Below are 26,973 nucleotides of genomic sequence, written 5' to 3'. Positions count from 1 at the left end.
ACCATCTATTCAGGTGTACCCAGCTGCATGTAATGTGTACCATGGTGATGCGACATGTCTGCAGAGGAACCAAACAGCGACAGGGGCAGTGTGCATACATCGTAAACAACTGCCACACCCAATACACCCCTGATGCATCCCTTACCCGAAGGAGACTTCCAAACTTGTCCGTGCGGGTAACGCTGAGTCAGCACACGATGACGTGTCCATGAGGAATAGCAGTGCCACAACAATGCAACCAGCAGACGGCATGCGCAAGTACCTGGGGATGAGAGACACACAAGAAGTCAGCCACAAAAAGCACAGCCACTTGCATGTGCATGTACTCGACACATGTAAGGATGCCAACATGCCAGGTCACAAGTATGACAGGGGAAATACACTCATCACTGGCACCATCACTCCAGTGACACATCCACACACACCTCTGACTCACGTGCCATACATGCAGACGGACACACACATCGCAACACATGCCACACGGGGACCAATGCGTGCACACACAGACACTGGTACTCACCACTAAGCAAAGAAGTCGCGTATGAGCCGAGTCCGGATGTCCTCTTGCGGAACCACGTCCTCCACATCACTAGCCTCATTGCCAAGCCCTTCGTCCTCCACGGGTGGATGGTCCTGATCATCTTGGTCCAGGATGAGTGGCACAGCTTTCTCAACTGCCATGTTGTGCAGCATGCAGCAGACCATGAAGATTTTGCAGACCTTCGCCGGGGCATATGGGAGGGCGCCGCCGGTCTTGTGGAGGCATCGGAATCGGCTCTTCAGGAGGCCAAATGTCCTCTCTATCACTCGCCTTGTCCGGCCATGGGCGGTGTTGTAGCGGAGCTGGGCCGGCGTGATGGGGTTGCGGAGAGGTGTGATCAGCCATGGCATGTTGGGATAGCCAGCGTCCCCTACATGGAAAGCACATGGACATAAGTAGGACAGGAGACGCGGTGGTGCTGGAAGTCTACGCAAAATACAGGACAGACAGACTGTACCCACCAACAACACATGCTCGTTCGTTGCGCAGCTGCATCATCATTTCAGGCACCCTGCTACGCCTCATGATGTAGGCATCGTGTGCTGATCCTGGAAAACGAGCACAGACATGTGAAATCACCATGTTGGACAGACACACCACAAGGGCATTGATGGAGTGATAGTGCTTGCGATTCCTGTACGCTACCTCCTGTGCCTGTGGTGGTACCAAAGCCACATGTGTCCCATCTATGGACCCAATGACATGGGGCATCCCTCCCAGGGCATAGAATCCACGCTTGACCCCAGTCAACATTTCAGGGGTTGGGAAATGGATGAACTCATCCAGGTGAAGCAACATGGCCTCTAAGAAATCATGCAGCACACGGCAGAACATGCTCTGGGACAGGCCACCAACATGAGCTATGGTATTTTGAAAGGTACCCGTGGCCATAAAATGTAGGGCTGCCATTACCTTCAGCTTGGGTGTCAGTGCCGTAGGATACCTGTGCAGCGGTTGCAGGTGTGGTGCCAGTCTCGCCGTCAACTCCAGAATCAACGGTTGGGGGAAGCGGTAGCACCGGATACAGTCATTCTCCCGCATGTCAGCCATGCCCGGAATTGGTCGGGGAAGAGGCGGCGCTCTGCAGTAATTTGGAAGTGACAAGAAAGAGTGAGTGCACTACAACAACAATTTATATGTACTGAGCACATGTCAATCTGTCAATACACATATGCGGCATACGGAGTCAGGTATGTGCCACATGCCCTGGACACGTATGGCTGCCAGGTGACACTCCTACCAAGACCAAGCTACACACGGAGATTGTGAACCTCCACATGCCATGGCATGGGATTAGCTGTGTCCCAGTGTAAGTGAACAGCCAGACGCAAGACAGGAGTGACATACATCCACACATCAGCAGAAGTAGGATGTCGATTGCAGAGACTGGTAGTGGAACACTAGAGCCACAGGTCACATGACATTACACTAGGACAGCCCACACACCTTGCCATGAAGGTGTACATGTGATGACTCACCACACATTCATAGAGAGGATGCAGACATGTCCTTGTTACGCTACTCTGTGTCCCATACATACATACGCACCTCACATCCGATACCACATGTGGCCTGGTGTGCGGAACAGTGTGCCATGTCAATCTACACACAGACACATGTTGGATGCTGCAACAGCTGATGCTTTTGAGGGAGCACCAACATCAACCCAATGTGAACCCCCCACACATACATGACATAGTCACATGGTGCACCGTGGGTAGTGACCTGTCTGGTGTGGTAACCCCTGTAGCGGGCATCAGGGGACACTTGCGTGTGTTGTTGACCGTGCCATGCCAGTGACGCTCATCCCAAGTGTGCAGTACGACATGCACACATGTCAAAGGAGTCAAGGGCATGCCTGGCACACATTGCACCGTCACACATAACATCTGTACACATCTCATCATACATCTGGTGCCTTCTCCACTCAGGAGTAATGTGCCACATCACAGCCTTTCACACCTGTGCCCCACACATGTAGTACTGCCCAGACAATGCCTTGATGTCCATCCATGGACAAGTATGTCAGCCCTATTCCTTCCTGTGTGCTGCCTGTCACCACTGTGATGTGTGAAAGGCACCGTACTTTCGCTAAGAGGGCCTGTGTACGTTCCCTACTACTATGGGAGTGCTGCCGTATGTGTACCCATAGCGATAGTGAGCGTACGCACGCGTGTACGGTCCGTCTCACTATGGGTGTTGTCGCGTATGCGTACTCATAGTGATAGTGAGCGTACAGGCGTGTGTACTGTCCGTACCACTATGGGTGTTCGCGCGTATGGGTACTCATAGTGATAGTGAGCGTACAGGCGTGTGTACGGTCCGTACCACTATGGGTGTTCGCGCATATGAGTACTCATAGTGATAGTGAGCGTACAGGCGTGTGTACGGTCCATACCACTATGGGTGTTCGCGCGTATGCGTACTCATAGTGATAGTGAGCGTACAGGCGTGTGTACGGTCCGTACCACTATGGGTGTTCGCGCGTATGCGTACTCATAGTGATAGTGAGCGTACAGGCGTGTGTACGGTCCGTACCACTATGGGTGTTCTCGCGTATGCGTACTCATAGTGATAGTGAGCGTACAGGCGTGTGTACGGTCCGTACCACTATGAGTACGCATACGCGAGAACACCCATAGTGGTACGGAGCGTACACACGCCTGTACCCTCACTATCACTATGGGTGTTCTCGCGTATGCGTACTCATAGTGGTACGGACCGTACACACGCCTGTACGCTCACTATCACTATGAGTACGCATACGCGAGCGCACCCATAGTGATACGGAGCGTACACACGCCTGTACGGGCCGTTGCTATGCATCTGGGGTGCCCTAGGGCCCCGGAACACACCGTATCTGTGTGTGAAGCTCCAAATTACATAGGGGACACATGAGGGACAAGTATAAAGGCCTACATGCATGCTGGTTGTCATGGAGATCAAGTTTAAAGTTTGAATATTTTGAAGCAGGTGCACAGCAGTAGTCAGTTTGAATGAATCTACTTTGTTGCAATGTGCTTCAGGAGTTGACATCATGCTGAAGAAAAAAACCACAATGAGAACCCACTGACTGTGCTAGGTTTGAAGGGATTGGAGGAAACATAGGATGCAAATGTGAGTGACCAATCACTCTGTACTCCTGTGCATGAAACAGGCCAGCAAGGCAGATATAAGGCAGCCAGGTCCCATGAGGGAGCACTTGCCTGCACATCTTTGTATTCCACGACCCAGCTGCTGCTACTGATTCCCTGGAACCATGTCAAGGTCTGTGGAGAGGTCACAGCCCTTCACCCTGGAGGAGAACCTGGCTTTGCTGGATGTGATCCTCCCACAGTACCCCATGCTGTATGGGCGACCAGGGTATCAGGTGAGTGCAGAGTCCACCAGCACAGACTGTGTCCCTTTTTTGTGAGTGTGACTTCTGGCATTGTGTCCAGGTGTGGCACACATGCTATGTACTGTAGGGGGGGTCCCGGGGGGGGAATGCCTGATGTCTCCCAGCCAGTGCATGCTGTGGTACATGTCTGCCGTCCTCACTTGCATTGTGTTTACTGTGACAATCACTGCATGGTGCATGCCCCATTCTGCCTGTCTTGTCCTCCTGGGAATGTAGCCTCTGCAGTCCTCATGTGATTATGTGGTCAGCCCAGTGTGACAGGTGACTGTACCCACAGATGTGTGTTAGTTCTGTGTACCTGTGCTGAGAGTGTCCACATGATGTGTTCGTACCCTGGACATGGGTGTGTGTGTAAGTCCCCTGTCATGTGGGTGGGTGCATATGTGGAGTGTGGCACCCGGGCTGCATGAGGGATGGATATACCCTGCCCATGTGATGTGAGCAGGGAGCAGTGCTGTGTGTCTGACGTGCAGAGCCAGCCCCACACCTGTGAGCCCCCCCCGGCTAGTGGCACATGTGCAGAGTGAGGTTTGTCGCAGCATTTGGCAATGGCAGGTGAATGTCCTGTGCCTGTGTGTGTCTGTGTACTCTGCTGCGGTAGCGTCAGTGGCCTGTGGCATGTGACTGCTTAGAGGTGCTGTACATTATCCTGGTGTAGCTTGTGATGCACAGTGTGAGCCTGGATCATTGATTGTGTTGTTGCCCTCATTCCACCTGTGTACTTTCAATGGCACGTACTGCTTTTGCCCTTCCCCAGAGGATCATGTCCCTATGACAAAGGTGCAATGCGTTGGATGCATACTATGCCTTGTTGTAAACAGCACATTTGTTCTAATATGTCTCTCTGTGACATGTGCCTGGTGTGTTGATGTAGTGTCACTTGTTCATCCTCACAGGTAGGCTCCTCTGCCAAGAAGCAGATATGGCTGACCGCCGTCAGTGCCGTGAGGGGTGCGGATGGTCGCAAGCGGCGCCTGGCCCAGGTGAGGAAACGCGGGCAGGATTTCCGGTGCTGGACGCGGAGGATCGCACGGGTCCTGCTGGGGGACTCACCTGAGACCCATAAGAACCGGGGGCGCCGCCGTCTGACCCACATCCACAAGCGTGTGCTGGCGGTGGTATTTCCAGACTTGGAGAGGCGCTTACAGGAGAAGCAGCAGCAGGAAGGGGGTAGGTACATGTGTGTTTGTTGTGTGTCAGCAGCATTTGTAAGTGCACAGTTGCATGGATACACTGCCAGGGTTTAAAGGTGCTGTGCAGATCCAGTTACTCACAGTATAGCTGTGCTCTCCTGCCTCCCTTCCCCTCCTTGCAATGTGTTCCCTGGTCTGTGTGTAGTCACTCCTTCACAAGGTAATGTAGGCTGGCGCTTTCTCCACGTGAACTATGCCTGTAGCATCATGTTTGGGGGTGGTGTCTAACAGGTTTGGGGACCTTGCCTGTGCCCTGTCCAGTTCACTGCATGTGGGTTCCATGTCAGTTGGCACTGATGCTGAGTCCAGACATGGGAGTTAGTCTCTCAAGTGTCATGCCTTACAGCGCGCATGTCCTATGTAGTGGCCTGTGACATGATGTGCATGAGTGTGCGATACGCATAGTGCAGGGATGGTGGCGTGTGTTGCAGTCATTACCATTCAGGAGCATGGAGTTGCGTGGCCACTACTGTCCCCTGGGGCACCTTTTCCTCAGTGTTGTATGTGTCATCACAAAACGTGGACACTCTCAGTGTCTACAGCATAGGTTGTGCTCTGTGCCATTGTCCCCTGGCACCATGTATATTGACGTGAAATGTAGTACAAGTGTCCACTGTACAGCCTGACCTGATTTTCCTTGTTCATAGTCACAGTGGCCAGTGCCTGTGTGTCTTGTTACAATCATCTGATGATGACCATTTGTACATGATTATTTGGACAGGCGCACCTTGGGAATTTGGCGTCCAATCTTGCATTTATGCAGCCCCTGTGTATTTCACCCAGACTAAGCGATGTAAGTGCCACCTGTGTCTCAACAAATTGTCTCATGTAGGGGGTGGTTGGTGCGGGCCAAGCCTACATGTCAAAACCAGAATTCTCCTTGCTAGGTCTGGCCAGTGTGTGATGTTTGTCTGGACATACACTCAAGGTGCAGTGAGCCAGTCATGGTGGGCATGTTTTCAGTATTACCTATGCAGCATGTGCCTCAAGTTAATGGATATGGTCCCTCCTCATCTCTATTTTCGCCAACGCTGTGTGGTGCAGATGCAGTGCTGGATTGTCCCCAGGGCCTGGCTCCTATGTCAAACTCCATTTCATGTCATTTGCTATTGTGTCATGCTCTCCATGGATTTTCATTGGCATGGTGGGTCAACCAACTGTGTGTTGCATGCCCTACATCTGTACCTTGTTTTGTAGATGTTACTGATCTTTCTTTTTAGGCTATGCACTGTAACCTATGTAGATTGGACTCATGTGACATATGTATACAGGTGTATGATTAATTGCTGTCTCTTCACCTTGCCCACAGCATCGTCGGGGGACACGGAGGGAGACATGAGCACAGACGGAGCGGAGGGACCGAGCACCAGTGCCAGCGTTGACATCGTGGCTAGCACATTGAGTGGTACTGAGGCAGAGGAGAGTGAGGCTGAGGACCTGTCCACTGGCACGACAGAATATGAAGCTGACGGGTCCGAGGATGATCTCTCCGAGTGGGCGGAGGCTGCACCACCAGCTGACAGCAGGACAACATCGCACCCCGCCCCCTCCATTGCCATCAGCCGCCTCCCACTTGCTCGTGTCCCTTCCCAGCCTGCCCGGTCACCACATGTCTCCTTCCTGCCAGGCACCGCACCCCCTGCCCCTGTCTCCACTGCTGCCGCCAATGCCGAGTCTGTGGACATCCAGCGGCAGTTGCAGGTTGGTCAGGCTGCGATCCTTAATGTCCTCCATGGCCACAGCCAAGTGCTGCACAACATGGAGGCATACTTGGAGGGCATTTTTTCATCGCAGGCTGACCAACGGCAGTTGCTGAGGTCCATCGACTCGACACTGACTGCAGCAGTGGGTCTCCTGCAGCGCTACGTCCCACCCCCTACCCCTGCCCCATCCACACTTCCCACTCCCATGCCTGTCCCACGTACACCCAGACGTCAGCATGCACCCACCACAACAGACACAGGCACCACACCAGCAGGGAAGGTCATACGCACTCCTCCTGGCACGCACACACAGGGTGAAGTAGGCACACCCACTGGGTCGGTGGGCAAACGTAAGTCATGCAGCCAGAGTGGGAGTCCGCATTCCACCCAATCCACTCCCTCCAAATCCCCTCCCCTCAGCTCTCCTGGCCACATATCCGGCAAGGACTCCTTCATGGCCGCTCTGTCCCTGAGCCCCACTGTGACACCACCCCGCAAGCGGTCAAGGGAGTCCCCGGTCAGGGTGGTTGAGTTTCCCCCCTGTCCGCACCCTCCCCCAGTGGCGCTGCGACCCATCCCTCCGCCCCCCCCCCTCCTTGGGGCCTGTGGTTCCTTCGGGTGCAGGGGAGACACTGGAGGACCTTGCTAAGGTGTGCAGCGAGATCCTGGCCTCCGCCTTTGGCCCTGCCCCACCCCCTGTGGTGGAGTCCTCCATCCCTGCACCCACGACACCTACCCTTCGCCCTCATGTCCCTGCGGTGCCTGGTCCTTCCCCCCCACATGATGCCCTCCCCGCTGTGGAAGACGAAGGAGTCTGAATGTGCAGGCAAGCTAGGGGACCCGCGTCCTACTGTGTCCCCCATCCAGCTGTGACTCATGGACTGCCCTATGGGCTTTGTAAATATTGAACTTTCTCCGCGAAAACTTTTTTTGATCATGCTGATTAAAGCCATTTTTTGTTTCCTTACAACACTACTGCTTTTCTGATATTGCTGTTGGTGGGGCTGCTACATGATTTTGGGTGGTGATCATGTGTTGGGTGTGTGGGAAATGTAGTAGTGTGCTGGTCGTAGGGGGGACCCTGGTATCTGTGTGCCATCACAAGGTGTTAGCTAGGTTTCTCTGTTCATGTAAGCAGTTACTGCATGGTGAAATTGTCCCAAGGTGTATTCCTTCCTCTGTGTACCCTGCCATCTTCCCTGCAGGGTGTTCCCAATATTTAGCGCTGAGCTGTGTGTACATTAGCTGGGTGTGTGACGGACTCCTTCAACTTTGCACATGCATGCTGAGCGATGTCTCCACCTGCATCATTCGTGGCATCCTTGGTAGTCACTGTACTTGTGTATGTAGACTATTGATATGACTTCATGTGGACATGTTTTCTTTTCGGTGCCATGCATGTGTATACTCCCAGCCTCGCACACATGTGGTACATGTACTGCAGGGTCTTTGTGCACCTGACTGACATTTGTGGGCATTGTATCTGTGGCTACTCCACCCTTTGCGTTCCATGGGCACTGCTGGGAGGACTCTGCACCCACCCCTCCTGTCTCTGGGCACTGCTGTGAGTGTTAGGCACCCACCCCTCCTGTGTCTGGGCACTGCTGGGAGGACTCTGCACCCACCCCTCCTGTCTCTGGGCACTGCTGGGAGGACTCTGCACCCACCCCTCCTGTCTCTGGGCACTGCTGGGAGGACTCTGCACCCACCCTCCTGTCTCTGGGCACTGCTGGGAGGACTCTGCACCCACCCCTCTTCTGACTGGGCACTGCTGGGAGGACTCTGCACCCACCCCTCTTCTGACTGGGCACTGCTGGGAGGACTCTGCACCCACCCCTCCTGTCTCTGGGCACATGCTGGGAGTGTTAGGCACCCACCCCTCCTGTGCCTGGCACTGCTGGGAGGACTCTGCACCCACCCCTCCTGTCTCTGGGCACTGCTGTGAGTGTTAGGCACCCACCCCTCCTGTGTCTGGGCACTGCTGGGAGGACTCTGCACCCACCCCTCTTCTGACTGGGCACTGCTGGGAGGACTCTGCACCCACCCCTCCTGTCTCTGGGCACTGCTGGGAGGACTCTGCACCCACCCCTCCTGTCTCTGGGCACTGCTGGGAGGACTCTGCACCCACCCCTCCTGTCTCTGGGCACTGCTGGGAGGACTCTGCACCCACCCCTCTTCTGACTGGGCACTGCTGGGAGGACTCTGCACCCACCCCTCTTCTGACTGGGCACTGCTGGGAGGACTCTGCACACACCCCTCCTGTGTCTGGGCACTGCTGGGAGTGTTAGGCACCCACCCCTCCTGTGTCTGGGCACTGCTGGGAGGACTCTGCACCCACCCCTCCTGTGTCTGGGCACTGCTGGGAGGACTCTGCACACACCCCTCCTGTCTCTGGGCACTGCTGTGAGTGTTAGGCACCCACCCCTCCTGTGTCTGGGCACTGCTGGGAGGACTCTGCACCCACCCCTCTTCTGACTGGGCACTGCTGGGAGGACTCTGCACACACCCCTCCTATTTCACGATCTGTACGCTTAGAACATACACGTGTGTGGGTTCGCTCCATGCATACGAGGTGGGGGTACGTGTCGTACATACACGGTTGGGGTGGGGGTACGCTCCATGCATACGGGGTGGGGTTACAGTCTGTACGTACACTGTTGGCATGGGGGGTATGCTCATACGTCCACGGGTGAGGGTACGGGCCGTACTTACACTGTTGGGGTGGGGGGTACGCTCCATACGTCCGCGGGTGAGGGTACGGGTCGTACTTACACTGTTGGGGTGGGGGGTACGCTCCATGCATACGCGGGTGAGGGTACGGGTCGTACTTACACTGTTGGGGTGGGGGGTACGCTCCATACGTACGCGGGTGGGGGTACGGGTCGTACTTACACTGTTGGGGTGGGGGGTACGCTCCATACATACGCGGGTGGGGGTACGAGTCGTACTTACACTGTTGGGGTGGGGGGTACGCTCCATACGTACGCGGGTGGGGGTACGGGTCGTACTTACACTGTTGGGGTGGAGGGTACGCTCCATACGTACGCGGGTGGGGGTACGGGTCGTACTTACACTGTTGGGGTGGGGGTACGCTCCATGCATACGCGGGTGGGGGTAATGTCCGTACGTACACTGTTGGCATGGGTGGTACGCTCCATACGTCCGCGGGTGAGGGTATGGGTCGTACTTACACTGTTGGGGTGGGGGGTACGCTCCATGCATACGGGGGTGGGGGTACGGTCCGTACATATGCGTCCCCACGCTATGTGATGCTTGTGCGGGCCGTACCCAGGCCTTTGCCACGTGGGTACAGCCGTCCCGCCATTGTTGGGATGACGTAGGTGTGGGCGTGGTACGACTCGTACCCACGCTCTTAAGGCGTGGGTACGGGATGTACCTGTATTGTTGTGTTGCCGGTTCGCGTCGTCAAGCACTTCCGTTGTGGCGGTCGCTGGCTTTGCTGGACACGCCCCCACCCCCTCGTAGTGACCAGGGCCTGAGGGTCAGGTATGTCCAGGGCATGTGTGCTGTGTGACTTTGGAGGGGGTTTTTATGGCCTGCCCCTGGTCCTGCCACCCCCCCCCTTTCCCCCCTCCCTTTGTTGTTCTGACCTTCTGCGGCGTCTGCGTCCGAACCTGTAGAGGAGGTCGACTGCTATGAGGGCCGGGATGACACGTAGGTTCGGGTCCATGTCTGTCCGTCGCGTACAGGTACTCCTTGTTCGCGTCGTCCTGATTTCCCGGCAGTTTTTGGCAGCCGGAAAATATTCACCGTGCGGGATGACGTCGGTGCGAATCGTGATTCCTGGTTCGTGAATGGCAGGCTACGTGCATCGTGACGTCACGTCGGCGCTTTCCCGGATCGCATATGTATGTTTATTTTAGTCGGTCGGGGTTTTGTACGATTCGTACGGAAATGGAGTTTCCGTGCGAATCGTAATTCCATGTTTGTATATTTTGATGACCGGGTACGCGTCGGACGGAGAATATGCTCCGTCCGACGGTTCGTACCCGGTTTTTACCGGATCATAATCGGCACCAATATGTTTCCAGTTCCCTTTCTCCTCACACCGGAAACATTTGTCAGCAACTAGGGGGAAGATACTATGGAGATAAGAGGGAGTTCTATAAATCAACCATTTATTATAAAATTGCATGCGTCTAAAATTAGCGCCACAATTTTTTTTTAATTAAATGTATTTATCTTATCCCATACATACTGGTTGATTTCAATATTTTCCCTCTTCTTCCACCTCTCGATGATCCTTCTGGAGGATTCCAGCTCTTTGTCCTCTTTTAATAATTTGATCCAAATACTCATCTTTTTTTGAATTTTATTATTCAAAGCTGTCAAGGTAGTTTCTTTGTGGTATAGATTTCCTATATCCAACTCTCTAAGTCTTGGATTGAGCATACAGAAAGACCAGTTCAAGGTGGAATAAGAGGGATGTATCTGTCTGGAGATTTCATCCCATGACTTCCACCTATTTCCGGTAAGGAAGTCTTCAATCTTTACAAAGCTATTTTCTTTCCAGAGATTTATTGTTTTACTGTCCATACCTCCCTCTTCTCCCAAGTTAAAGTTGTTAAGATCCGTTGTATTACTTATTCTAGGAATAGAGTAAAATTTCAAAAACTGAATTTCCTGTTTGAAAATCCACTGGAGGGACTTGTAACAAACTTTCTTTGGATCTTTCGTGGTTCTAATCGGATCGGTTATTTTTACTTCTGACAGCATCTTTTTAAAAAAAAAATTGTCTGCCTCATTAGTGTCTAAAAAAAAAAAAACTAAAACTGTGATGAGCAAAGGATGCAAAGTAATATTCTCTAATATTTGGAAGGGACAGCCCTCCTTGTGCAGAAGGAAGGTATAAAATGTTACGTGCAAGCCTAGGACCTTCTTTAGCCCAGAGAAAAGAGGAAATCTTGTTGATGATAATCTGTGCCCTAGAATTCGTATACAGATGTTTTATAATAGTAATAAAAACGTCCGGGAAATTAAAACTGTGCAAAATAGCAAAAAGGCAGTCCCATGACACTAGATCGAAGGCCTTCTCCGCGTCTAAAAGCCCGATTTGAGCCTTCACTTTATTAGATTTAAAAAAATCAAGTGCCTCTAATACAAACTTTGTGTTTGAATGGAGATGCCTGCCTGCAATGAAACCACACTGATCGTTGGCTACCAAACATCCCACTATTTTATTCAGTCAATTTGCTAAAAGTTTTGTAAAAATTTTATAGTCTGTATTTAAGAGACTTATGGGTCTATATGAATTTATATTCTTCTTGTCCTTTCCTTTTTTTAAAATGCTAACCACCACAGCTGAATGGAAAGAGTCTGGCGGGGAACCTCCTTGGAGTAGGTCATTCAGTAAAAGTAAAAATTCTTTATGTAAGGTTCCTCCAAATTTTTTAAAAAATTCAATAGGAAGACCATCATCACCGTTAGCCTTACCGTTGGGAAGGGAACTAATCACCTCAACTAATTCTAAAACTGAGAAATCCTCTATGAGGTATTTCTTGCCCCCATCATCTAATTTCGGTATTGGTAGTTGCTCTAAGAACTCCCCAATAGAATCAGATGAGGCCCCTTCGGTCGCTTGATAGACTCCCTCATAATGTTTTAGAAACAACTCGCCAATAGAGGCTGTGGTCTTAGCATGCAATTTAGTGATGGGGTCAATTAATTGATCTATTCTATTACGAGCCTGCTTTTCTTTGGTTTGCCAGGCCAGGAGCTTCCCTGTGTATTCGCTCTCCTCATAAATCCTCTGGGCATAGAGATTACTATTAGTTTCCCATAGGTCGTAGTAAAAGTCCCTCATCCTGCTCTTAGCCTCGTGAAGTTTTTGCCCAGAGTGCGTTGATCTAACCCTATAGTGTTCTTGGGTTGCCTCTGTGAGATCAATTTGAAGTTTTATTTTCTCCTCCTTTCTTGCCTTCTGCTTTGGAATTTCTTTAGATGTTATTAATCCACGAAGAGTAGCCTTAAATGCATCCCAAATCGTATTTAATGGGGCAGTACCTCTATTCTGTGCAAAAAACTGCTCGTAAATTCTTCAATGTCTGCACACCATTGAGGATCAAGGAGGTTAAGATTATTAAAAAACCATCTTCTAGCAGGGCTTATATCTTGTAATCCCAGCTTTACCTCCATGCAGACTGCAGCATGATCGGAGAAAGCATTAGACAGATGTACATAATTATATAGCTCTAGATCATGAGAGATTAAAACAAAATCTAATCTAGATGCAGAGTTATACTTTGTTGAATAACATGAATATTCTCGTTTAATAGGATTAGAGAATCGCCAATGATCCATGATATCAAGGTCTAATTTACAGGTTTGAATGGCCAAAGCAGTTTGGGGTTTATTTTGACGACGATCTTTTTTTGGAAGAGTCCAGTGGAGGATTCTGAAGAAAATTAAAGTGTCTCCCCCCCCAGAATATTAACCCAGGGAGCCCTGTTATGGCATTCTTTAACTGTAAAATTGGCAAAGAATCATCTAAGATTGGTGCATACATTGTAGCGAGAGTTATGTCTATATTATTTAATTTACCGTGTGCAATTGCCCATCTACCTCTATGGTCTGTGGCTGTACCAGCCAATGTAAAACCTACATGTTTTCCTATCAATATACATACTCCTCTCTGTGCCAGCCCAGCTGAGGAAGATATCTTATGGCTGGCCCAGTTCTTCAAAATTTTATCTGAGTCATTCTGATCTCTATAATGGGTCTCTTGTAAATAGATAATGTCTGGGTTTAAATTTTTTAACCAACATTCGATAGCGGTTTTTTTACGAACATTGTTAAGACCATTTGTATTAAGAGAGATAAACTTCAATATGCTATTAATTCTTTGAGAGGAGAATAATGAAACATGCGAAAGAGGCAGCCATAGCAAATAAATAGGGCTAAACTAATTTTAAACCTCAGCCTGTGCAAATGAGCATTAAGCAACATATATAGATAAATAATCATACAAAAACTTCCGCAAATGAACTCTTTGTGTAAATAGGTAGATAAGGAGTGCAGTTGTATACTAACAACGGAACCTCACTTTGTGCAAATGCGCAAATAAGGAGTAAGGACATCTCTCTGAGCAAATAGGCAGATGAGCAGTACGGTTGTACGATACCAACAATACCCTTCTTTGTGCAAATAGGCAGATAAGCAGTGCAGTTATATGAAAATAGCAAAACCTCTCTTTGTACAAAAAGGCAAATAGATAATACAGTTGAGTAACAATTTGCGGATGAGGAACAAAAAACCCATTAGTTGTACAAATAAACAAATAAACAGTGCAATTATATAATAACAGAAAAGACCTCTCTTTGTGCAAATAGGCAAGTCAGGAATATGATTGTATAATAACAGAAAACCCTCTCTTTGTACAAATAGACAAACCATGGCGAAACGTATCAGTCTAGATGTTAAAGCAAATGATCTTGTCCGTACCATAACTGTGTTAAACTTAATATTAGAACAGATGATTCTTCAATATATGAACTCTCTATTTTTCCCCCCTGCAACACCCCCTTCACCTCCCCCCCCCGCCCCCGCCCCCCCCCTAGAGCGGACGGTAACCCCCCGTGTCCCACTTCCGTCCTTCTCTGATGTTTCTTCTTTTTGGATGCCATGTCATTGCATCCTTGTGTGCTTCCTGTCCCCACCATGGGCCCGCCATTTAAATAGAAAGAAAATTAGCTGTAAGCTATGCACCTAGACCTTCGAGGAATGCCTGAGCTTCGTATAAGTTCGTAAAGATACAAAACTTCCCTTTGGCCAGTACTTTAAGTTTTGATTGCTGCACAATTATAGCTTGGGCTTCCTGGCTTTTAAAAGAGTCAATCAATTTAACGAAGTCCCTGCGTCTGTGAGCAGATGCTGCCGACATATCTGAAAAAATCCGAAAATTATTCGCACCGTCGGCATTAAATGATTTCTTAGAATATGCAGTATTTAAAATTTTCGCCTTTACCCTAAAATCAAAGAAATTAAGCAAGATTGTGCGCGGATATTTCAGATTATTTGGTTTATACGCCGGGACTCTGTGCGCTCTTGTGATTGTTAAATCTCCTTGAAGCTCAGGGATGACTTTTTTCAGAAGAGACTCTGACCACTTAACTACATCCTTATCTTCCAGTCCCTCTGGTATGCCTACCAAGCGTAAATTAGACCTCCTATTATAATTTTCAAGGTCCTGCATTTTTTCCGCTAGCTGGGTTCTCTCTCTGTTGGCCACCAGAAGATCTTTCTGTAATGTCGATAAAGAGTCCTCTAAGGATGAAATACGCGTTTCGGCTTCGGTGACTCTTGGGGAAATTCACAAAACTTTCTTCCATTTTTGTAAGCCTGCTGTGGAGCTGAGAGATTTCCTGAGCCTGGGAATTTTTAAAATCTCTTAATTCCTGGAGGATAGTTCCGAGCAAAATTTCAATGGCGTTCGCTTTTGTGGTATTCGGGAGGGAAAACAGCCCATCCTCTTGAGAGACCTGAGATGCCTGTGGGCTTAACTCTTGAATTGGAGCTTTCATAATGCGCATGTGGCTAGGACTTATGAACAGCTGAGCCGGAGGGTGAGAGAGGAACGGGGGCAGTGCAGGGTGGGAAGGATTCCTATTTTCTGAAGTTGGTACTGTGGGGATTGCTTCTTCAAAGCCTTCTTCAAAGTCTTCAAGGCCTTCTTGGCCTGACGCCACTCTCTGCACTGCCCCTACTATCTCAGGTGTTATGAGGCTGGTTACAACCCCTCCGGGATTAAAAACACCTCGCTCCGACTTGCCGTTTCCCCCCTCTTGATTCGCCCCCCCTCGTAGAGGAGTGCTCGAAAGTTGCCCCTGTTGGAGAAGGGGTTGGGAGAAAAGAGGATATTGTTTAGGGGTTAACTGACTCCCAATCTCCTTAGCTGGGGGTAAATTATTAAGCACATTGTCCACCCGGCCTGTCTTTGTTCCTTTATTCTTCCCATCCACCTCGCCTCTCGCAGCTCTGTCATCTTTCTCAATTTTTTCGGCGGCAACTAATAGGCTCAATTCTGTCAAACATTCAGGCAAAGACAGATTATCTGGATCTACGTCCCCCTCGATCCCCTCTTGGTTGTCTTCGTTGTCTTCATCATCTACTTCATCGCCTTGCTCTCTCAAAACATTATATATGTTTTTACCTGCATGCATCTCAGCAGTCTTTTGTTTCAGAGCGTTTTTTGTGTTGAGTTTTCCTTTTATTTCTCCTCCCTCCATTAGCCGCTGGCAGGGTTTTAATCGGCGACTTCAGCAACTCCAGTTTGGCCTGCTTGCCCTTTGCTTTTGCCGCCATCGCTGTGTGGAGATCTATCCGGCGCAAGGCAAAAGCGGAAACACCGCTGTTTAACGCCGTAGGGCAGGGCAGGGTAGGAGATGTAACAATATGGCCTGAGAGGGTTCCTGTACTTCCTTGCCTCTCACCGCCTCACCATTATTTCCTAAGTGCACCGCTAAGACTCAACACTCCATACTCACTCCATATTTACACAGTCCGTACCCCGTAGTCCCAGAGCAGTAGCGGACCAGACTCACGCTCGCAGTTTCTTTTTTTTTGCTCGGCATAGAGCGGAAGACATAAAGCGTGCAGCTTCTCAGCAGCTCGTCAGCTCGTCAGCTCCAGCATTACCTTCGTGGGCGTGGCCACGGCCGGACAGGAAGCACAACGGCGGGACGCGTGGGCTCACGTCACCACCATGATCCTCTGTCACGTCTTGATTTGCGAGGGAGGTACGTGGTAAGAATAAATCCGACGAAAGATGGGCAAGAGAAGAAGAGCGCTGAGAGGGCTCATGGAGAGAAAGCTGTGAGCCTGGGAGGGGGCTTCACGCACCTCCATCTCGGTGTCTGATTTTGGGCCTCTGATTATGTGTGCATCAGTGCATGGGTCCAGAAGTTAATGGATGTGTCTGGAGGAAGGAGGTCCAAAATATGTGAATATAATTCCATGACGTCAGACAGTGCACTAGCAAAACAAAACAATGACTAACTTGTAAATATGTGTCACTCCTCTTATCTGATCTGGATGGAGTGATAGTGCCATGAGGTATTCAACACTAGCAAAATAAGGAAAGGGAAGGAGGGAGCAGAGCAGGGCTTTAAGTGGGTCGGGTTCTGCCAGTGCTCAGCACTGGTAGTTCTAAAAAGCTCACGCTGAGTCAGGTCCCTATCGGGCTCTCCGTTTTTGCTATGAACTGCAGCACTACCACCCTTCACTGACTTTGATGTAACTTCAAAGAGACTCATAGTTCTTTCACAGTTTCATCATTTCAAAACTGAAGCATTCAATATTATGTACAACGACGAAGCCATAGAGTTTGATTATTTATCCTATGCAACTAAAAACCATTGACAAACCCAATAGTCCTGGATTGTAGTAGGCATAAGGTTACTTGAATTATATACCTGGATTCAATGACAGGCACAGCAAAATATCAGTCGGGCGGCGCACTATGCTCAGCACAGATTTTTAGATTAGGTATTTTTAAGTCACACCCTGAATTACAGTGGCCACGCGCCCCTTCGAGAGACCCCGCCTACTTTTTTCATTCCACTTAAAGCCCTCGAGCAGAGCTAAGGCTAGGGTAAGAGAGGGAACTTACTAGTATGGCTGTTCCCCTGTTGGATCTCATTAACAATCTTCTGTCATTGCCCCCGTCACCCCACAGGCCATGGAACCTTGCCCTTGCGCTGACATTCCTCCCATGCTAGCCTTCGCTGTAAAGTTGTGCCATCACCAAATCGGACAGAAGTAATATCTTGGCCTTTGAAAAAAAACAAAAAACCTTTTTATCCTTGGAACATCGGTATCAATGAACTCATCAACCTCGCTCCCAGAGTACTAACACCAATTATCACCCACCTAATAAATATCCTCCTATCCAGTAGAGTAATTCCCCAGGCCTTTGAACATGTAATCATGACACCCTCCTTAAAGTATCCCAGAACAGACCTGCAACAACCTAGCCAGTTAAAGACCGAACTCGAGGCTTCCTTGTGTGTCAAAGGGCTTCATACTTTCATAACTCGACAATTGTTTTCCCACTTAGATTCTAACGCTGAGGCGTAACAGAGGCCCCTGTAGCCCCTGCGGTAGGAGGATCCCCAACCACTCAGAGGGCTCCCAACCCTCCAGGGGGCGCTTATTTATCTATTTTATTTATTTAATGTGATTTTATATAGCACGAACATTACCCGAAGGTATCAGACGCCCATGGGCAATCGTGCGCTTTATAAATTCACAAATCAAATCAAATCAGAGAGCTTTACAAAAGAACCAGCTGCGTTACATAAGGACTTTGGATTTCAAGAGTTACATAAGAGATACAAACAGAAAAAATTGCAAATGTACTGTAGGAGAGTGGCATCGACTGCATAGTTGCCCCCAACTTTTTGCTGATGTTTTGACTGTTTTATGACTCTAGCCAGGCTGTGGCCCTGCTATCCAGGACCCCAGCCTATCTGCTTCCACTCTAAACTGATGTGAGTACCCTAGGTACAACCCAATTGGATACTGAGGATACCCTGTCAGCCCTTGTAGATGGTACCCTAGGTACCCATGGCATGGGTCCCTCAGAGGCCTACCAGGGCTGCAGCACTTATTGTGCCACCCTGGGACAGCCATATCAAATGACACCACCAGACCACTACTGTAGTCTGGGTAAGGTGGTGCTTGCACCCCCTTACAGGGATACAGGTACCCTGTATCCCACCTATGTACAACACATGTATTCTCATTGGTCACCCCTCAAGCAGGCCTTGCTAATCCTACAAGGCAGGGTGCTGAGATATGTGTGAGGGGGGACCCCTACCTGAGTAGGGCCCCCTACCTGAGTAGGGCCCCTCTGCAACCCTCGTAAAACCATTGCTGGGTTGTTTGTAGTGTAGCCATACCATATACTCTTAAGCGCATTATAAGTATATCGCGATAGCGTGATAACTTGACAATGGCTACACAGAACCATATCGTGTTTGGTGTCAAACATGTAGGAATCATACCCCCAGTCCAGTCATGGGCATGAGGGTATGATTTCCCCCTGCTAGAGGGGCGATATGGGAAAAGCGGCAGAATTTAGACACCAATTTAAAAGTGCACACGTATCACAAAATGGATGCTACTCGCCACCCACACGACTCTGGCTGCCTGTTGCTGGGGAAAACCCCAGCCTCGGCAGCTGGACAATAGGGATCCTGTTGCAGGGAGGTGCCAGCACCTTCCCAGACTGGCTATGTGGATTGGAACTGGGTGGGTGCACCATAGGATACCTTTCAGAGTTGCACGTAGGCTGCTACAGCGCCTACATTCTGCATACACCGCCTGGAACCGGTTCAGGGGCATCCTGCCCCTCGCCCAGGTGGGAAACACACAAAGGGGAGAGGGTGTAGCCACCCTTTCCCGCCTCAACTACCATTGGTGGACACTGATCTGGACACTCCCCTAATCTTATGGATAAAGGTGAATAACGAGTCCCCGGGGAATCAGATTAATCTTGGACTTCACAGACTTGACCTTCGACGAGCTGCTGCCCAGCTGACTGAAGAAATCTCCCTTGGGGTAAAGGAGTTACCCCCCTGCTTGGCAGGCACCTGAAACACTGCAAGTGACCCGGTTGGAACTTTGCTGCTCCTTCGGACATCGATGACTCCTCTCAACCTTGAGGTGGGTTTCCTAGCTTCCCAGATTCCAGTGAGTGTGCCCAGCAAGTCTGAGCACCGTGGACCGCGTGGGTGCTGAGAACCCCGATACCCCAGGACACCGGCCACCTCTTGCGTAGCACACGACCCTGACCAGTGGGGAAGTTGTGCTTTGGCCCAATTATGAGCCAACCGCTCAGCAGCAACTGTGCCAAAGATCAGCACCCTAGCTCACTCCGGTGGCCCGTGGGCACCCTTTTACGTACTCCAAATTGCTGCCTTCCGCTCTCCCTTGTCTCTCGACTTGTGGGCCCTGGCGGAAGACAATCTTACTTTTAAGAGTTCCCCTGGTTGCTCCAAGCCTGCTCTACAGTCTCCTTGAAGGAGACCTCTCACAGACCTCGTGGGTCTGCACCAGTAGCTGATTTGTTCATCTTGCGTGGGTTGCGGTTACCAAGGCTTAGTGAATCCAATCCGGACACTAACACCGCAGCGACCCTCATCCGTTGTGGGACAGTCGCCCTCCAGAAGCTGGCCTTCCTTGAAGCCTTCCGGAGCCCGTGGCTGCAGATCCAAGCTACACCTTTTCCACTTGAAGCACCCGACATTGAAGGGCTCTTTTCCTTGAGCTCCCTGGTCACTGTGCCGTGACCCAGACTCTGTCCCCTCTGCTTTCAGATCTACAACTGCAATCTTCACGGCATCATCAACGCTTTTGGCTAGCAGCAGTTTTGCACATTTTCCCATTGAAAATCAGCTGCGACCCGACATCGAAAACGACCTATGCACCCGGCTTCCCTGGGGCAGGTAACATTGGTACCTCGATACTTCCGTGGTAGTGGGCTCCTCAAAAGCTTAACTCTAAGTTTTTAACTTTGATCTCTTGCTAGAAGTGTCTTTAATCTGTTTAAATCAAACCGCGACATTCTCCATAGGCTTTAATAGAGATCCCGATAGCAGCTATTTTCACTGCACGCGCCTCCCGTGGGTCCCCTTCCTCATGACCTGGGATGGATTCTCAAGGGGCCAGCGATCCTAAATGCCCTAGGCATTGTCTGTAGAATTGTCGTGGTTCTTATACCACTTTTTTAATATATGGTTTGGTCCCCCCCGGGGCCCTGTGATTCCAGTGCTATTTATTGTATCTATAAATGCTTGTTTGAATTGCAACTTTACCTCTAGCCTCATAAAGAGACTTGTGGGATTCTGTTTAGAATAAATACATATATTTTATATATATACCTGTGTGGACTACTCTTTCATTTGGTCATTCAAGAGGTTATCTATGGTAAAACAATAAGCTTAACACTCCTTTAAGACTTAGCCTGAAGGCTGCTCTTCACAGCTACCACTAGGATAGCTTTCTTTAAAGGTTGTCTTTTAAACCTATCACCTTAAGAGTCGAATTGGACTGGTGCAAGGTGGCCACTATAACTAGTGACCAGCATATGCCAGGCCAACTTCTCACATGTACAAGTTGTAAAGTCACACAAGGAAGAGATACAAACGGATTGACTCTAAACTCATAGGAATGGTAGTAAGTACAAAGGTCTACTACATATACTAATGGTTAGAGTTATATATAGATAAATATACAAATAGTAAATTTACTCATGATTACACTTTACCAGCGATTAGGCTTGGACAATTAAATATGACATATTTACAGAGTGAACAGAGAAATAAAACATCAAAAGGGGTAGAGAGAGGTGGGGGGAAGAGTCGGAGGCTGAGATTGGCGAGTCGAGAGAAGGGGACCTGAGGGGGAGAAAGAGATAAGGCAGTCCAGAAAAGAGAAATGTCTGAAGTTCAGCAGAATGGAGTCCAATGGACCGCAGGACAGGACAGGAATCAACAAAATGGCGGATTCGGGTCATGGGCATCAAAGGAAACCATCACAGAAAGGCAAGATGCACCAAGTCAAGACCCAACAATCCTGGAGAGCAGAGTTCCATTTAGTAGGTTCCGGGGGGGGGGGGGCGCAGCCACAGCACCAAGGCAGGACAGAGGGCAGTAGAATGACTGCTGTTTACGTGCACAGGCACAGTACTGCGAGGGCATCAGGGTTGACGATCAGCACATTATGTTATGTTAATATATATTTATAAAGCGCCAAATCACCAACGGTCTCTAAGCGCTAACACATTGACCCAAAACCCAAATACCCCTACTGACAGCTGATCAGACAAAAGTGGGGAAGCTTATCCAAATGCCTCAGTGAACAGGATGGTCTTCAACTTCCTCCTAAAAGGAAGTAACATAGATTCTCCACATAGGCTCTCCAGAAGTTTATTCCAGAGAATTACGATAGAGAAAGACCGCCCTCCCAACGTAGCTCTATTGAAGCGTGGGCAAGTCAGCAAGTTTCTCCCAGATGAACGGAGACACCGACTTGGAATATACGGCTTCAGGCGCTCTTTTATATAACTGGGGGCTGCTCCATACTGGGCTTTGTGTGCAATATACAGGCCCTTAAACCTGACCCTCTGCTTAATCGGGAGCCAATGTAATTGTTGAAGCAGGGGTGTGGCACTAGATCTTCTAGGCAGCTTGAAAATCAGCTTTGCCTCATCATTTAGTGTCACCTGAAGTTTCCCCAGGAGTTTATCGGGGAGCCCAATATAAACTGCGTTGCCATAATCCAGACGGGATAGGATTAGTGCGGACACAATGGTACGCATGGTGGAGAATGACAGCAGAGGAACCAATTTCCTAAGTTGTCTTATCAGATTTGCGCAGCTCCCCACAACCGCCGCTATCTGCTTGTTCATTGTCAACTTAGCGTCTAACCTGATGCCCAGGCTCTTCACAGCTGGCACCAGTATTGGAGAGATGACAAGCTCTTGTAGCCAGAAAAGACTTGGCCAAGGGTTAGCCCCTGTACCATGGGCCAACACCTTGGTTTTATCAGGGTTTACCCTAAGTGAGTTATGGGTCATCCAGTTCATAGTGAACCGGAGGATATTCTGTACATTTAGATGCGCCTGGGCAGAGTCCTCTATCCACACAATTAGCTGGGTGTCATCAGCGTAGTTAAACACCTGACAGTCCAATTTTGCCAACGCTTCTACCAATGGCTGAAGGTAGATATTTAAAAGCAGCGTTAACAACCCCAAACCTTGTGGTACCCCACAAGGCAAAGCGCCATGCCTAGATATACAATCACCCAAATGGACTTTTTGGGACCGATCCTCAAGGAAGGAAATAATCCACTTGAGGACTGTCCCAGTCACTCCCAGCTGTCGGACACGGTCCACCAATACTGGATGGTTAACCGCGTTGAATGCGGCTGAGAGGTCCATTAGTATCAATACGGCGGGGCTTTTCTTCTCCATAGTAAGCCTTAGCTCATCTAACACTGAAAGCATCACCTGCTCAGTGCTATTATGAGCCCTGAACCCGGCTTGCCGGGCATGTAGCAGCTGGTGATCTTCCAGAAAGGACGAAAGCACTCGAAGCACGTATTGTTCGAGAACCTTAGCCATAAAAGGAAGCCTCGAAATAGCTCTAAAATGTTTTAAATTCTTAGTGTCTGCCCCTGGTTTCTTTAATAAAGGGACCACCATTGCTTCTTTGAACTTATGTGGGACTTTCCCTGTAGTCAAGGACAAGTTTAATAGGGACAGTACCTCTTGCCCAATAACTGGGAGGCTCATTTTGAACATTCCAGGAGGACAAGGATCCTCTGAAGACCCCGATTTGACTTTAGCTGTTATGTAAGCTAAGTCGTTGGGATCAAGAGCAGGGAAGACCGAGAGTGTGCCACCCTGAAAGTCTGGTAGATCCAAGAGTGGAAAGGGAGAAGGGCTTAGGCGGGTACTACCTATTTCCCTAATAATGTCTTGGATTTTAACTAGGAAGAAATCTTGAATTTTCTCACAGTCATCCTGACTGGTGACCGCCCTATGTTCTTTCTTGTGGCTCAGCTCTTTCAATACTCTAAAAGTCTCTTGTTGGATATTTATGGCCTCCTTGATCTATAATTCATAGTATCCATGTTAGACCTGGCACCATTGGCGTGGGTCTCCCTTCCATTTTTCGCTGTTATCTCCTCTGTTTTTGCTGGTATTAGATGCTCTGGGCGCTGTGCCACTGCCATTCAGTGCCACAGCACGAATGCTCCCTGTGTAAATATGACATGTGAATTGGTATTTCCATGATTGGCTTATTTGGTTTACCTGTCAGTCCCCAGTAGCGTGGCCTGTGTGTGCCCGGGGCTGGTGAACCAAATGCTGCTGGTGGGCCTGCAGCACTGGTTTGCGCCACCCACAGAAGCAGCTTGTAAAGTGTGTCTCAGACCTGCCACTGCAGAGTCAGCGTTCAGTCCAGAACTGCCATCTTGGCTGTGAAGTGCACCCACATCCCAGCCCCTGAACCGTCCCTTGGCATCATGTGAGTCACCCCTATGGTAGGGTGCATTGTATGTGTAAGGTAGGACATGCTCTGATGTGTGTAGCATGTCCTGGTAGTGAATTACACCCAATTTCATTTTTCACTACTGTAAGGCTACCTGTTCTCCATAGGCCAGAATGGGAAGTTTGACTATTACATTCTATAGTCCTAACTGACCCAAAGAACATGGTAGAAAAACGAATTTAGTATGCCTGGACTCCGAATATTAAAATACATATTTTAGTGAAGTTTATTTTTATATTCTGTGTTTGAACATACTACTTTTAGAAAGTAGGTATTTTCTTGCCTAAGCCTTCCAGTGTGCTCTGCTGTTATGTGTATTGGCTGTCTGGTTTTGGAGGGGCAGGGCAGGCTGAGTCAGACCTGGGTTGAATAGAGAGATCTGCATTGGAGTATGGGGAGGGGTAGCTCCTTGACCGGAATAGGGCTGTGCCTGGCAAGGTGAATGCTGGCTCCACCTCCCACTGTGCATCTGATGGCAGACCCACTCTTTCTGAAAGGAAGGATGCAGCCTGGTAAACAAAGTGCTCCAGGGCTGGGTAGAACTGGTTCTGGCTGGGTTCAGTGACTTGTAGCTTCTGACAACAAAGACTTTTGGGATATAAATATCTGTGCTGAAGCCCCTACAAATTGTATTGCTCCTGGACAACAAGAAGAACCTCTGTCCGTGTAATTGAAGGAATCTGCAGGAGGTGACTGTCCTTGTGCTTGTGTGCTGTTTCTTGGATTGGCCTGTAGTGGTTACTACTGGACTTGGAAGAAGAGGAAAAGGACTTTGAAGATAACTTTTATTTCAACTTGTTAAAGCAATCACCCAAGGGCTAGAAGAGATCTAGCCTTCTGCTGGAGTCTCAGGCACATCAGACTCCACCACCAGCCTCCTGTTTCCTCCCAGCGAGGATTTCTATCTGCGGGTGAGGCTCCTGTGAGTTCCAGGGCCTCTAGTTCTACTACAGAGAAGAGAGTGCTGAAAATCGTCGCTAACGCCTGTTTGCGAGCCGCCGCAGCTGAAGCGCGTACGAAAAATCATCGTGCTGCTGCCGCTGAGTGCTCGCTACTGGAGGTCATCACTTCACACGTTTGCGGGCTGCCAAATGCTCGCTAACCTCAAGATTATTGCATCGCACGTTTGCAGGCCTCCAAGTGTTCGCTAACCAAAGATCATCGCATTGAGTTCATCGCTTCACGACATTGCAGCGCGGATGCCGGGAGTCTGCCATTTTCATCGCATCAGGATCGTCGCTCCCTCGCGGAGCGCCATTTCTTTTCATCGCAACAAGATCGCACACGCAACAGGCTCGGCGCATCATCCTCCCTTGCTGCAAGGATTTCAACGCATCGCTGGCTTAGCGTGGAGAAGTTTGTCGCTTTGTCCTGCACACAGATCAGCGCATCATCCTCCCTTGCGGCAAGGATTCAACGCATCGCAGGTCACGCATGAGGAAAATCATCGCTACAACTCCTTAGCGACATTTTGGTTGTTTTGCTACAGAATCCAGGTACTTTGTAAGTAAAAGGGTCGCAGAGACCACTGCTTTGAATTGAACTCCTCTTTGCACACTTTGAACTATTTTTGCAGCATTTCAAGAGTAACCCTATTTTTCTAGTATTGTGGCTTTTTACTGTTATTGGTCTTGTGTTAAGTCTATATATAAAGATACTTATTTTTTTATAACTACTTGTGTGGTGTCCCTTTGTAGTGTTCCTCACTGTGTTACTGTGTATGGTCATAAATGCTTCACACACTGCCTCTGAGATAAGCCTATCTGCTCGTGCTACGTTACCACAGGGTTGAGCTGGGGTTATCAAAGGGTGTAGCCCGCTTACTCTGACTTAGGAAGAAGGGTCCCTACTTTGACAGTGGCCAGCCATTGCCAACTAGAGACCCCCATTTCTAACATTGGTGGTCAGCGGTGAGGATCTGGACTTGCATTTATGATCGCATACAGTAATTATAGTGTACACTACTAGTGATTGCAGACCATAACGTAACTACATACGTTTTGAGGTTTTTTAATTCTATTTTTGGTTAATATTGCCAGTTATTGCTACAATGGGCAAGCCCAGATCCAATGCCTCTGAGGATCTCTCATGGGAAGAAGAGAAATTAGAAACCTACAATGCCAAGCAGCTCAAATATTTTTGCTAACGTTTCACAGTCCCTATCACAGATCTCACTAGAAGGGAGGAGTATTACAAGGTGCTGAAGGCCTGGCTAGAAGCCTGGGATGCCCCTAAAAATATGGGAGAGCCTGTGGAGGGGGGCTGGAATGCAGGAGAGCAGCAGGATGAAGTGGTAGATTTGGTGGGAGAGAAAACAGTTTCCCGCCCAGGCACTAGTGTGTCCTCAAGGGGTCTGTCTCCAGAAGAGATGGAGGACAGGGAGAGAGATAGGCGGCATAATATGGAGATGGCTAAGCTTAAAATGGATGGTCAGAGGGACCAAGAGAACAAGAAGTTAGAATTTTAAATTATGAAAGTGAAACTTGAGCATGAGAGAATATTGAGGTAGTTGGAGGTTAAAGCAAAGAGTGTCGAAATCTCCCCCTCTGGTAGCAGCATACCAGTAGTGCATACTGAGAGTAGAGTGTATATACCCAAAGAGGTTATTAAGGATTTCCATAAAAGTGAAGATATTGGGCAATGGTTTGCCGCTTATGAATTAGCCATGGTGTCCCACCGGGTCCCTGAGAAGGATTGGGGAGCGGGGTTGTGGGTACGCTTTGTGAGTGATGGGAGGGATACCTTGTTGGACCTGCCCCCAGAAAGTAGGATGGTTTACACCCACATGAAAGAAGCTTTGATTACCCGCTATGGTTTGACCCCTGAGATGTATAGGCAGAGATTTAGGACCTGCAAGAAGCTAGAGGGCACCACGTTTGTTGAATGTGTCTTTCTTTTGCAGAGCAATGGAGCACTGGGTAAAAGGTAGCAAAGTAGAAACTTTTGAGCAGCTTTATGATTTGATTGCATGAGAGCATTTATCTAGTAACTGTTTTCCTGAGCTACGCCAGCACCTGATTGATTGCAAGCTAACTAACCCTAGGAAGCTTGCTGAGGAGGA

The sequence above is a fragment of the Triturus cristatus genome, chromosome 1_1 (assembly GCF_964204655.1).
Source record: "Triturus cristatus chromosome 1_1, aTriCri1.1, whole genome shotgun sequence".
Taxonomy (NCBI): domain Eukaryota; kingdom Metazoa; phylum Chordata; class Amphibia; order Caudata; family Salamandridae; genus Triturus; species Triturus cristatus.
Note: the sequence above shows the minus strand (reverse complement) of the source record.